At 36.3% G+C, this 12,807-nt stretch overlaps 1 long non-coding RNA gene across 1 annotated transcript in view; it reads left to right on the top strand.

Annotated features, from left to right (window-relative positions):
* Nucleotides 1-1,569: 1,569 nt before the first annotated feature.
* LOC119708329 overlaps nucleotides 1,570-12,807 on the top strand; it is a 30,675-nt gene continuing 19,437 nt past the window's right edge. Inside the window, exon 1 of the long non-coding RNA XR_005259052.1 lies at nucleotides 1,570-1,705. This is a non-coding gene — a long non-coding RNA (uncharacterized LOC119708329). The remainder of the gene's footprint in view (nucleotides 1,706-12,807) is intronic.

Genomic DNA, 12,807 nt, shown 5'->3' with positions numbered 1-12,807 from the left:
GCTTTACAAAGCAAAAAAGAAGGGTCATCATCATAGGCAACTCCCTTCAGAGGGGTACAACATACTGAGAGGACACATCCACAGAAAAGTTTTCTGCCTCCTTGAGGCCTGGTCATGGGACTTTATTAGGAAACTCTCTGATCTGATATGGCCCTCTGACTATTACTCTCTATTAGTTATCCAAGTTGGTAGTGATGAGATTGAAGGATGAAGCCACAGGAAAATTGAAAGGGACTTCAGGGCACTAGGGCATTTTGTCAAAGGAAGAGGTACACAAGATGTATTTTCAATTCCTTCAGTATCAGGCATGAATATTTTGAAGCCCACTACCCTAACAGAAAAAAAAATACTAGCACGTCATGAGGGAGTTAAAGCCACTTCAGAAGGTGCTCCTAGTGAAACACAGCTCCTCTTGGTATCACTATGTACTAAACTGGACGTGCAAAGAAATATTCTCTCTGTCTTCCAGAGTAAACACTATGCATACTGAGATCCTACCTCCTAGGAACTGGCTGGACATTGCTGCCTGATAGGAGGTCGAGAATAAATCTCCTTTGGTTTTGCTTTGCTTCAGCCTTTTCTTCCCTCCCTCCTTCCCTTCCTCCCTCCCTTTCCCTATTAAACTTCCTTTATCTTGACCCACATGTGGATTTTTAATCTCTAGTCCCATTGAGGAGGTATGTAAGAGCAGTTTGGTGGGCACTTGACAGCCAGGCAAGATTAATCCACCAGGGTAACTTTTGAATACAGTGAAGGACAGATGGTAGTCCTTGTCTAGGGACATGTAGACTCTGGTAGACTGCACAAATAAATCTTGGAGAGGTCCCAGGCTTTCAAAGCTCTGTGGTAAAAGAAATCTGAAAAAAAAAAAAAAAATCTGTCCTGCAAAGACCACATAAGTTTGCTGCAAATTATTTTAAAATTTACCACAGAGAAATATTTAACAGAGAGAATTATTTTCATTTCTTTTTCTAACATCACACATTTGTACAATGCTAAGAATCTTTTTTTCAAATCTCCTATATATGAAGGTGTCTAGAACATACTGGTGACAGTGCTGAAGGGCAAACTGCTTCAATATGGCAGCACCTTCCCTTTTCCTGTATTTGATCTGTTGCCTGAGGGTGTGGGAGGCAGCCTGAAAGAAGAAAGTTTGGGAATGCCTTGGGAGACAACATGTGTGTTACACAAGCTCCCATGTCAATCACCGTGTCAATCACCGTGTCAGTCACCCACTCCCCACTCCCCTGTTCTAGAAGGTTCCTTGGTTCCCTGTTCCCCATTGGTCCCAAGGGTGGAACCACTCCCACCTCCTCTTCCTATTGGTTCATGTTGTGTTACCCCGCCCTAGCTCCTCCCCAAACCCCGCCCACCTCCCTGAGTTTATATAGCCGGACCCCTCCCAGGGTCGGGGCTTTTTTGCCTCTGTTCCTCTTCTGGGAAGCTTGTGTCGCTGTTCCTCTCCATTTCCTCCCTCAATAAACCTCTCTGGATTAAGCACGCAAGAAGCCTACCTGCTCTTCATTCGGTGGTGAGGCATTTTTATATTACGACATCCGGGCTTGGGTGGAAGGTGGGCTGAGGGTGATACCGGACGGCACCGTGGAGGAGACGCTCCTGGAGCAAGAGGTAGCCTGGCAGCACCGGCCCAAGGAAAAACAGCAACCCTGCATGAGGGCGTGGTTGACTGTCTTCACGTGATCAGGTACCTTGAATGCATGAATAACAATAATAATGCAATCACTGACCTGAATTTACCAGCCAGTTACTAGTTGTATGTTTGGTATTAATTAACTATCGTACACAAAAGTAACTTCAGATTAATTGATTTGCCAATGTTGAGGAACCTCCAGTGACATTGAGACTGGCTGTACCTGTCCCATAGATGCGATCAAGGCCAAGGCAGGGATGTATTGGGCGCTCTGATGGGTCAGCACGGCTGTGGTGTGAGAGGGGCCTCTTTTGTGATGGTGAGGAAAGTAGGCTGAGCAATGCCAGGAGAGCAAGGAAACATTAAAACTGAAAATGCACCTTTGCAGGAATGGGAGGTTTAGGCAAGCAGAAGGGAGAAACAAGTGCCGCCTCCAGCCTGCACATGGCTATCAGCACAAAGCCGGTAACTCCCAAATGTCTTTGCTAGTCTTGGTGGCACATTTGTAAATCAGTACTTGTGGCTCCTGCTGGTACACCTGGAACTTGAGTATTGAAAAACCCAACAAACTGGGAAACCTTTTCCATCTTTCTGCTTTGCAATGAAGCATATGGGCTGCTTCTGAAGTTATTTTGATGTAACGTGGCAATGACTAAGTCCAGTGAGTAACTGCAAGTGACAGGATAGAAAGAAGCTTTGTAACTTTTCTTGAGTTTCTCCTGCCATATCTGTTTGGAATCCTCAAACATTTGAATTATTTGCTTGATGTAGTCTGTGTTTTATTTAAAAGGAGGCAACATACAAGAAGGCATTAATTTGGGATGTCTGGCAACATTTTTCATTGACTGTGTTGACATGCGAGATAGAAAATACTTCTATTACAGAAACAATGTGATTATGAGCTGACAGTTTTATCCTCAATGGTAACTTTTTAATGTATACAAATTAGGATACTTTAAAAAGTCCAACTAAGTGAATGGGTATACATTAATTAAATTTTTTAAATGGTAACAACAGGTATATTTACCAAATTTAAAAAAAATAAAGAAATGTGAGTGATGACCTCATTCATCTTAGCTTTGTCTCAACTTTTTTGGTTGGTTTAAGAGAGCATTTTTAAAAAAGAATGACAAGCTTAGGTAAAGGATAATATATTGTGCGAAGTGTAGGAAGCTCTGAATTAAAATGCAATACATTCAAATAGAGATTGTTGTAAATATTCATGTTTTAAAATCAAATGCTTTTGCCTCCTCTTTTTTCATCTCTTTGGCCATATGTGCATTAAAGATGTTGAGTAATTCATCCATCACTTGGCAAGTTTAACAAACCTATGTTTGCAAAATGTAGATCATGAGGCAAAAATATCAGCTGGGAGAGAAACATGCGTTTGGTTGACTCTTTTTTTTCTTTATTGGCTTTTTTATAATTTTAATCATGTTAAAGATTTCTGCTGGGAAAAGTCAAGTGTGGCAGGATGATTTGATAAATGTTCTGTGTTGAAGCTCAGACTATGAGCTTAGCAATACTTGAAAAATCTGAGTCTGTTTTTGACAGCAAACTCCCTGTGTCCTGATGCTTATGATGCCAATCTTTCAGGATAATTGAAAATGCAAGATGGCAAAAGTCTTCTTTTTGACATATTTTGTTAAATAATCCAAAATACTTAAAATCTGTGTGTTAATAATGAAAAGAAGTTACAATGTGGAGCTAACAGCCACCATTTATTTTTTCAAGCAAAAAAAAATTAAAGACTGTGTTGCTTTTGTTCACTTTACTGAAGTTACTTTGTAATTTCAAGAATGAGTCAGCAAGTGATCTCTAATTTTGGTGGTGGTATGCACTTAAAGTTCTGCAGGATCTGAATAAATGAGGCAATGAGTGTGGTATCAATTTTTTCAGTCAAGTTACCAAAAAATAATTTACATTGTTATGTCAAGATTTCTGCCTTAGACTGGAGGAGAAGTAAAAAGGAGAAGAAAAGTAAAAATATGAAAAATCCTCTGATTGAGTGAAATTTGATATAAGTATTTGTAAGAATTGCAAAAAAATAGTAATACTTTTTAAATACAAATTAATATGTGTACAAAAAAAAGGCCATGAACAGGATGTTTTTCATAGAGCACAACAGAGGATCATTTTTTTCCCCCAAAAAATACCCACAGGTAGTGTCTTGGAGACCTTAGGAGTCATATTGTACTGTTAAAACAATATATGTCTGTTTGTATGTATGTGTGTATCTATATATACACATACACATGTGGTTTCAAGAGCTTTTTCTTTCTCAGGAAGTCAGAGGTTAGCTAGTAAATGTAACTTTAGGCTTACAGGATTGATGATTCTTTTATTTTATAGAGCAACACAGAAAAGATGTTTGTTTACACCATCTATGAGTATGGTGTTTGGTGTATGTATTGCTTTAATATTGTCAAATGGGTAAAATGAGTGTTAAATATCTATGAAAAATCTTAGAGTTTGATTTGCTTCACCAAGCATTGAGCTCAGCTGCGTAGAAACAGTCAGGACCTTAAGGTATCAGAAACTGATATGCTAATGATGAGTGGGCATTGTGTCTGAACAGCTTAGTTAGAGACAAAAATGGTTCTGCCTTTAACCTGCTTCACTAATGAAGTAGCTGTTTACATGCATTTAATGTTCAGTACATTTTTACAGTGATTTTAAGCTATGTTTGTTAATATGGAAAAAAATACACTGCTTTTAATAAGCATTGTACTCTAGGAGGGAGGAAAAATTATCTTCAGTTATTGTTACCCTCTGTTAAGACCAAAGCAGTTAATCATGGCCTGTTCTTGAGAAAAATGGCTACACAGTTTATGGTTAAATTTAACAAGAATTCTTTGTGATCTTCTTTATAGTTCTTTAAAATACAAAATTTGTTCTACAGTTATTTCATGTGAATACTAATTTGAACAATATGCAAATACCTGCCTTATAGTTGGTAAACTCTAGTATAGTAAGTCTAGTTCTTGCTTCTTAACTTTTCTAATGACTGTAAAAGCAATGTCGCTACTTATTTGTAGCAGGATCTCTGTCACCTTCTTTAGATTAAAAAAAACCCTTGCATTTAATTTGCTATCAAACATATTTTATTACTGCAGACTCATTAGTAAAATTAAAAGCACTATCTTTTGCTATTAAGTAAATTACCGTTAAATTATTTATAGGCTAAGTAAATTGGGACTCAAAGAGTGTGCCTTTGTCTTTGTGTGTGTACTCTGCTCCAAACTCCCTCACAGCAATAGAACTGATACCAAATCACAAAGTAAAGAGTAAACCAGGACACATTAGAGAAGCACTTCTACTTGGGTCACAACTAACTAAACCTCAAGGATGTCTTGCACAAATCTCAAGTCACAATTCCCACCTGAGAAGTCTTTTAGATCTAAATGATAAAATACTTCAAATCTCATTTCTATGACTCTATTTTTCTTCAGTACAACCAATAAATTGTATGGATACTTGTCCTGGTTTAGGGCAAATTTGGGAGAAAACCTCCAAAGGTGGCTCCTCCAGAAAGCAAACCCACACAGCCCCTCTCCCAACTGGTTTGGGAAGGATTCCTAGGAGAGAAGTGGAAAGAACCTGTTTATTTAACAGGCACAGCACCTCCCAGCACACAAAATGAACAATACCAGATGACAAAACTCTTTCACCGCTCTGAAAAATATGACAAATTCAGAAAGTCTCTCTTGGGAGTGGTCGCTCTGCTGTCAGTCCCTCCAGTGCTGGGAATAGCTGCCGCAGGCCACAGGGTGCAAACTCTCGGTGTTTCTCAGGTCCCAGTCCAGAGCAGGTTCGAGTGGTTCCAAGAAAAGGGAAAGAAAAACAGTCCAGGGAAAATTTGGACTGCCTAGCTAAACTAATTAACAAGCAAAAGCAAGAGCAAAAGCAGGAGCAAGAGCAAAGAGAAAGCAAGAGCAAAAAGCAATAGCAGCCCTATGTACTGCCCCGTCTGTGTCCCGCCGACTGCGGGGGAGCAAGGAGGCTGATAAAACAAAACTTAGCTTTTCAGAGCCAGTCTTGAAGGCACAGAATGTAATATCCAGCATAAACAGAACAGATAGCTGGGGATACAAGCATCATAAAGTCACCCTAGGACAATACTTCATTGAAGTTCTGGAAATGTAATCTGCATTATTTCTCTAATCTGGAGATGGAATATACTTTGATTCGTGTTTGAACTTTTCAAAGTATCTAGAAGTGATGAAAAGAAAATTAATTATGGTTGATCCATAGTCCTATATACATAATTAACTATCTTCAGAAGATACCAGTCTGAAGTAAGAGTTCTCTGTATATGTTAATATATTTAGTTGTAGAACTTTTATTTGGCTTAGATAGTAGAATACTCTTTGGATCATTATGCTGTTTACTCTCCTTGAGACTAGTCAAGTAAGAAAAGTACCATCAAAACAAGGCTGTGCAACTAATTGATTTTTTTGGTTCATTGGCTGAATGAAAAAAAAGTGGAAACAATCAGGTTTAATGGTTTGGGTTTTCACACTGAAAACAAAAAAAAAGTTTTAAACATATTAAATATTTGATAATCTTGAAATAATTACTGTATAGTTCAATTATGCCCTAAAAATTTGTGTTTTGTTTAGCCAGTAGCCCTTCTATGTACTTAGTGCAGATATTTGTTCCTCCTTTTTATTGCAGTGACAATATTAATACATTTGTTACTGTGTAGTGCATCAAGTATGATTTTTCAAAAGTGGTTCAGCTCTACTTCCATAAAACATATTTTCTCTACATTTCTATTATTAGAAAATGTTTGATGATACAATATCATTATCATGCCACTGTCATTGTAATTATAAACATTATATTCTTCTCTTATAGACCCTTTTTTCCTTTGTTAAAATGCAATTCTATTAATCACAACTTTAGTGCTCAAATTGCAGCATTAATATATAAATCATTAAAATTTGTTCCAGACAGCATGAGTCATGCAGTAAAATATTTATTGTTTCCAGCACTCATGGCAGAAAATCGAATTTTTGAATTGAATTTGAAAAATAAAGAATTATTAAATATACCTAATATATTGATGATATCAGTCTGTAAAAAAAGTTACAGGGTTGTGTGATGCATTATTTACGTGGCAGCCTTGTTCCACCATCCTTGCATGTGTTCAGCACCAAGATTTTACCAGAATTGTCTGGTCTATCTACCCCTCTTTTTCATGCACTCACAGGTACTGACTGAGGTTTAAAACCATATCACCAGTCAATGTTAAAATTCTCACTTCAGTTAAATGTGCATTTCAGTTTTGTTTTCAGCCAGAGAGAAAACCTGTCAGAGGGTTTCAGGGGCTTTTAGGAAAGCCTTGCTGGCAACTTTTTAAGACTGAGGAGCCAGGAGAGGCAGACTTTGTCTTCAATTAGACAGTATCTTTACTAGCTAGTTAGTATTACTTGTAACACAGTCTGAACCAGCCTGAGCTGCTTCCTACTTTCACTCCCCAGTGCAATTCCACCTCCATCTGCAAGTGCCTTCTCTTTTTCTTGTACTAGTATTAGTGCTTTTTCATCCTTTTGTAAATGGATTCAAAATGCCAAACTGGAAGAAATCTAATCCAACAGAAAAAAACTCCTGTCTCATGTCAAAAACCAAAATGGATGACTTCTGCATGAGAGACAAGGATTTATATTAAAATGTTGTGTTTATAAGACAGATTTATAAGCCCAGAACTCTCTGTTGTATTCTGTCCCAAAGAGCTTGAAGTTTTAAGTCTTCTTCAGGATTAACATGATTGTAGAGATCTTTCCTCCTTCCTACCTGCCCTGTGATTCAATCAGTAACTTGATTCCTTTACATCTGCATAAATCTACACAATCCCTAACCCTTCAAGCTTGTTAACTTCTGTAATATCTGACATCACTAACTTCTAGTCAAGACCTCCTCTCAAAACTTGTCCATGTTTCTTGCCCTACTACTCGTCAGTTGATCTTGCTCAATCCTCTAAATCGAATAAAGAAAAAGCAAAAGTGTTTTAAAGAGAATGAACTGTTTTCTTGCTGGCAATTCAAGGCTTTTTCTTCACAAAAATTCCAAGATGGTTTAGTTAGACAGGACACCAGTCCTATTTTCTCCTATTTTTTTTTTTTGTGTGAGGTGAATTTTAAGGGACAATCAAACATTATTTCCAATGATGCATTTAAAATTATGGTGCTGCAGAAAATTATTTGTCAGAAGGAAAGGGAGGAATGCTGTTACTGCTTTTTTTCATGGAGTGACTCTTACTCTGTGACACGATTTACAATTCCAGAGATAAATCAACGGGCTATGCTCTTGCAGACAACCTTGTCTTTCAAACAAAACAGTACTAGATTGTTTTTAGTAATGAGATACCTCCATTGATATGTTGTATTTTGTATTCATGCTGTCTGTATATTTAGGCAGATTACACAATAATTATAAAATAATGAATAAGGTTTATTAATTTTTGGCAATGTTACAAGGATTTACATTTATAACAATTAAACACATCACACTGAATTTTGAATCTTATTTTAATTTAAAAATGTTTAAATAAAAATGCATTTATTTTCCTATTTTATTTTGTGGAACTCAAGATCAATACAGATCTTGTTTGATTCAATTAAAGTTTTGGTTATTTCACTCTGGCAAAGCAAATAATCTAGTAATTAAGGCTGATCCCTCTTAGTGTGTACTGTGGATAAATTTTGAAATCTAGGACAATATGATGATTTTGGCTGATTAAGAGTTAATCTTCATAGTAGCTAGTATGGGGCTGTGTTTTGGATTTTTGGTGACTATGGCATTGATGTCACATGGATGTTTTAGTTATTGCTGAGCAGTTCTCACACAGAGTCGAGGCCTTTTCTGCCTCTCATTCCACACCACTGGCGAGGAGCCTGGGGGTGCACAAGGTGCTGGGAGGGCACACAGCTGGGACAGCTGGCCCTAAGTCATCTAGAAGTGGGTTATTTGATGTATAAAACAGGTTTCTGGTGCCTATCAAAGTAATTTAGTGATTTGGATATTTTTACCCTAATCCTGAAGAACTGGATATTCAGTTGCGTTCTAACTAATCCTATGCAGTGACCCAATTGTCATGTTCAGTAGTGTCTAATGTTTTACAGAAGTGCATCATTGTAAGAGGTTAGTGTTATTGTTTTTGCTCAAACTTCACTGCATTTCAGATAAATTATGAGCAGACACCCCACATCTTAGAGAGGGACAGTATTTTTCTTCACAGAAGTAGCATTTAAATAATTTAGGTTTTGAGATAGGGAGATCTTTTTGAGCATTTTCTTTTTTATTTTGTGTTTGATTGAACATAGAAACCATAACAGAACCTGGGTTGTGGATCAGATAAACAAACATTTCTTTTCATGAATAATGTTCTACCTAAAAGCTTGAAGAGTTTGCTAAGTATTTGAATTCTAGGAACTCATTTCTTGGGGGTTTTTCCTATGCAGGAAGTAGGATTCCTCCTTCCATAGGAATTGTGGACATCGATTGTAGTCCTGTCTATGTTATAATCTAGAAGGTAGAATACTTACAAAGAGGGTAAAGTAATTTGAATTCCTCTCATACTGAGGAAGGAAATGATCCATGAACACTGATTTCCAACATGTGCTCTCTATATTTAGTGGCCATTATTTTGTAAAAAGTGGACACTGCGGACATAATAATTTCAAAAAGAGTGACAGCTGCCCACTATAACTAGTGGTAGTTATGTGTCTACCACAGTACAGAATCCAGAACTCTGAATTCAGAGTAGACACACTTGATAGCAACCTCTTTCTTTGCTGTCTAAATTCATGAGGGAAAACTTCCTCCTCCATCAGTGTCTGACTGGCAAACTCAAAGAGGCTCAGTGCTTAAAATTCAGGGATACTCTTTGGTGATGCATAGCTTTCACTAGAGACAATAATGGTTATGCTCCTAAGGGAGGTGTCTGAACTAGCCATCCACATCTAAGGAGGATGAGCAAGACAAAATGCTCTGATTCTGAACATGTGCCTTTGTGACACACTGAGAATATCTGGCAGTAGATTCTATTTATTTTGCAGTGCAATGCAAAATTCCTCTGATTACAGCCAAATACCATAAAGGGCAGAGCTCCAAACTGGAGTTTATCCTGCAGCCTAAGTATCCTTTATTTTTGATAGTACCAAACCTTAAACCCAGATCCATCTCATCAGAGAATAAAAACATCTAGGCTTGGTTGCCATTGAGTGTAAGTGTTCACACAACCTCCCTTTGCCCACCTCCCACATCCAGCCAAAGCATTTACTCAAGAATAACCTATAATCATTCTGTAAGCACCTAATTTGAATATTTATTGCAGTAATACTCAGAATTTACATAACTATTATATACATTATGCAACACTTTCATAAGAATGACCTCTGAGGTCAGCATTTCTTGACAATTAATGACAATCCAGAGGAGTTTGCCCCAAAGCCATTAACTGTGAGAAAATAATAATCCCAGAGGCCATTATTTATAAATCATGCAAAATTAAGAATATATAAAGCACTATTTCTCTACATCTGCTGCATCTCGTGCTCCCTATGTGATGCTGTTTAGATAATTTTCTAGCAGTTAATGACTGATGGAACAGTAACAATAGGAAATCAGAGCTTCTTTTTTTTACCATTCCATTACCCCTATATTAAAGTCTGAAGTTCATCTTCCTTCTTTCTTTCTTTCTTCCTTTAACAAAATCTTTGTCAATTTCTGATTGAAAAGCCCAAATAATTGGCATTTTAGGTGCCATCCTAACATTGTATCTTGAGTTTCTTTGTTAAAGCTGGATGAATAAGCAAGGCTTGGTTTTGTTCCTTTTCTTTTTTAAAAGCTTGTTAAAAAAAAAAAAAAACAACTGAATTTCCATGTAGCATATTTCAGTTCAGTTCCATATCACACAATTCTAGCTCAGACTTAGTCTGTGAAAAATGTCTTTCTTAGATATCTTTGGTATCACCTCTGTACCAATTTGACTTTTTTTTCTTTTTCTGAAATTTTTATCACTTAATGTTTAGGTAGTGTACTGTTCTTATGGTGACTCCTTTAGGATGAATTTCACCTTGCATACTGGAGAGTACAAAATCAAAATGTAGTTTAGCTGTGTGGCTGTGTATATATGTTTAATACCTTTGTTTTTTTCCTTTAGAAGTAGTTTAAATGTTTCAGATTTCCTTGAGTATTGTGTTATAAATTTCCTATACTAACCAGACGCATACTTTGTCCTTGACAAAATTACTCCTGAACAAAACTATTGTACAGACTGCCTTAATATATTGTATCACTGAAGGAACACTTCAGCTATTCCAAATTTTGACATTTCTTGACAATATTCTTAGATCTGTATCTAACTGTGAAGTTTTCGTTACACAGAAACTTCAGGAATTTACATTTCACATGGTGATAAAAATAACTTTATTTTTTCAGTAATTGATGGAATATCTCTACCTGGAGATTTTAGCAGCTGAAGATCCAGTTACTTATTATTCTGAGGAGTGTTTTGAAGATGGAGATCTGTCCATATAGATCTGCAATTTTTCCCAGTGCATTATTCAGTTACTTTTTCAAATCGCCTACAGTCTTGTGTTTAGTATTCCAACAAAATAGCGTAGTAAAACTAATTCAAACTAAATTTTCTCAGTGCACTAGAGCAGTGAACACACTTCACTATACCTTTTTAATAGATCTGTTCCATTTCATTCCTCCTTATTCAGTGGTTTATTTGACACATGTATTTTCAGGCTACTAATGACAAGGAAAAAACCATAGGTAGTTAAAACTAATCCCTTGCATAGTGACAGAAAGATGGATTTTACTCTTTCTCACCATACTTACAGTCATGTCCTATTCTTCAAGAAAATGTACTCCCCTCTTTATAATCTGAGTAGAAATACATTAAAATTCTTGAAAGAAAAATTAGTATGACTAACGCTGAAGCAGATGTTATGAAGAAAATGTATTTTTTTTTCTTATTTGAAGTATATATTATTCAAAATAGTTACTTTTCTTAAATACTTTAAACACAGTAGAGATTAGTTTGAACTTTAAACTTGTGGAAAAATTATCATAAGCCTGACATTAAAAGCATTAAATGTGTGCAGGATGAATGGAAATGGGGAAATGCTCTGAGAGTGACATAAAATGCAATCATACTGAGTGTTCCATGACAAATAAATATAAAATTAAATCATACAGGAAATAAAAAAAAATACCATCTGATTCAGAGATGAATATAGCCAGATGGTTTCACAATTTCAGAATTTCAAAAATAGAGAAAAGGAGCTTAACAATGGGGATAGGTAGCTCCTTTTCATGCTACCCACATACTGTGCAGGGTGAAAAGGGCCAGGAAAACTGGGAATCTGTTATATTCAGGTGTTATCTAGAGTGCCTCTTGAAGGAATATCATGATCTTTGGTATTTAAAATTTACTTCTTCATTAAGTTGAAGAACAGAACATTAAAAATCCTTAACAGAAAATAGCGAGATATAAGAGGCAAAAATTCACTAGGGTTGTGATTAAAAAAGTCCTCTTGATGATTGATAAGTTGAAATTGTCAGTGTACCTATTTGGGTGAGACTTTTAGACTATGTTAAGAAGATACAGAGCACCTAAATTTCTCCATTAATTTATGACAAACTTAAGGGTTAAATCTTTGAGCATATTCATGAACAGGGAGAAATCCCGGGAATTGTATAGTACATCCCTAAAAAAACCAGTGGATATATATTGATGATTTCTAAGCAAGAATAAATTGTATACTGAAAACCCGTTTAAACAAACTCAATGCAAGGCAAAATTGAATGACTAACTAGTATGAAGATTATTAACATCCAACCTAATAGAGCTTTCTGGCTAATGGTGTCAAAGTCACTGAAATCTTGAAATCAAAGTCCTCTAATATAATAGCTAGAATATATTTCATATTCTTTCAGTTGTTGCTTAGACTTCAGGAAAATTCCTGTTTGCTTGTTGACTGTCTCTACAGGGAGTATATTGGGATGTAGAATGGATTAGGATGTAGAATGGTTCATGTAAAAATCAACTTGTGTGCAGATTGGATGTTTTAAGAATGTGCCTAAAGAACTGATCAATTTTGAAATATGTTCCTTGATTTTCTTGAAGGTAGGTCTTT

This window comes from Motacilla alba, chromosome 1A (genome assembly GCF_015832195.1).
Source record: "Motacilla alba alba isolate MOTALB_02 chromosome 1A, Motacilla_alba_V1.0_pri, whole genome shotgun sequence".
In the NCBI taxonomy this organism is placed as follows: domain Eukaryota; kingdom Metazoa; phylum Chordata; class Aves; order Passeriformes; family Motacillidae; genus Motacilla; species Motacilla alba.
Note: the sequence above shows the minus strand (reverse complement) of the source record. Positions and strands in the feature narration are given on the sequence as shown.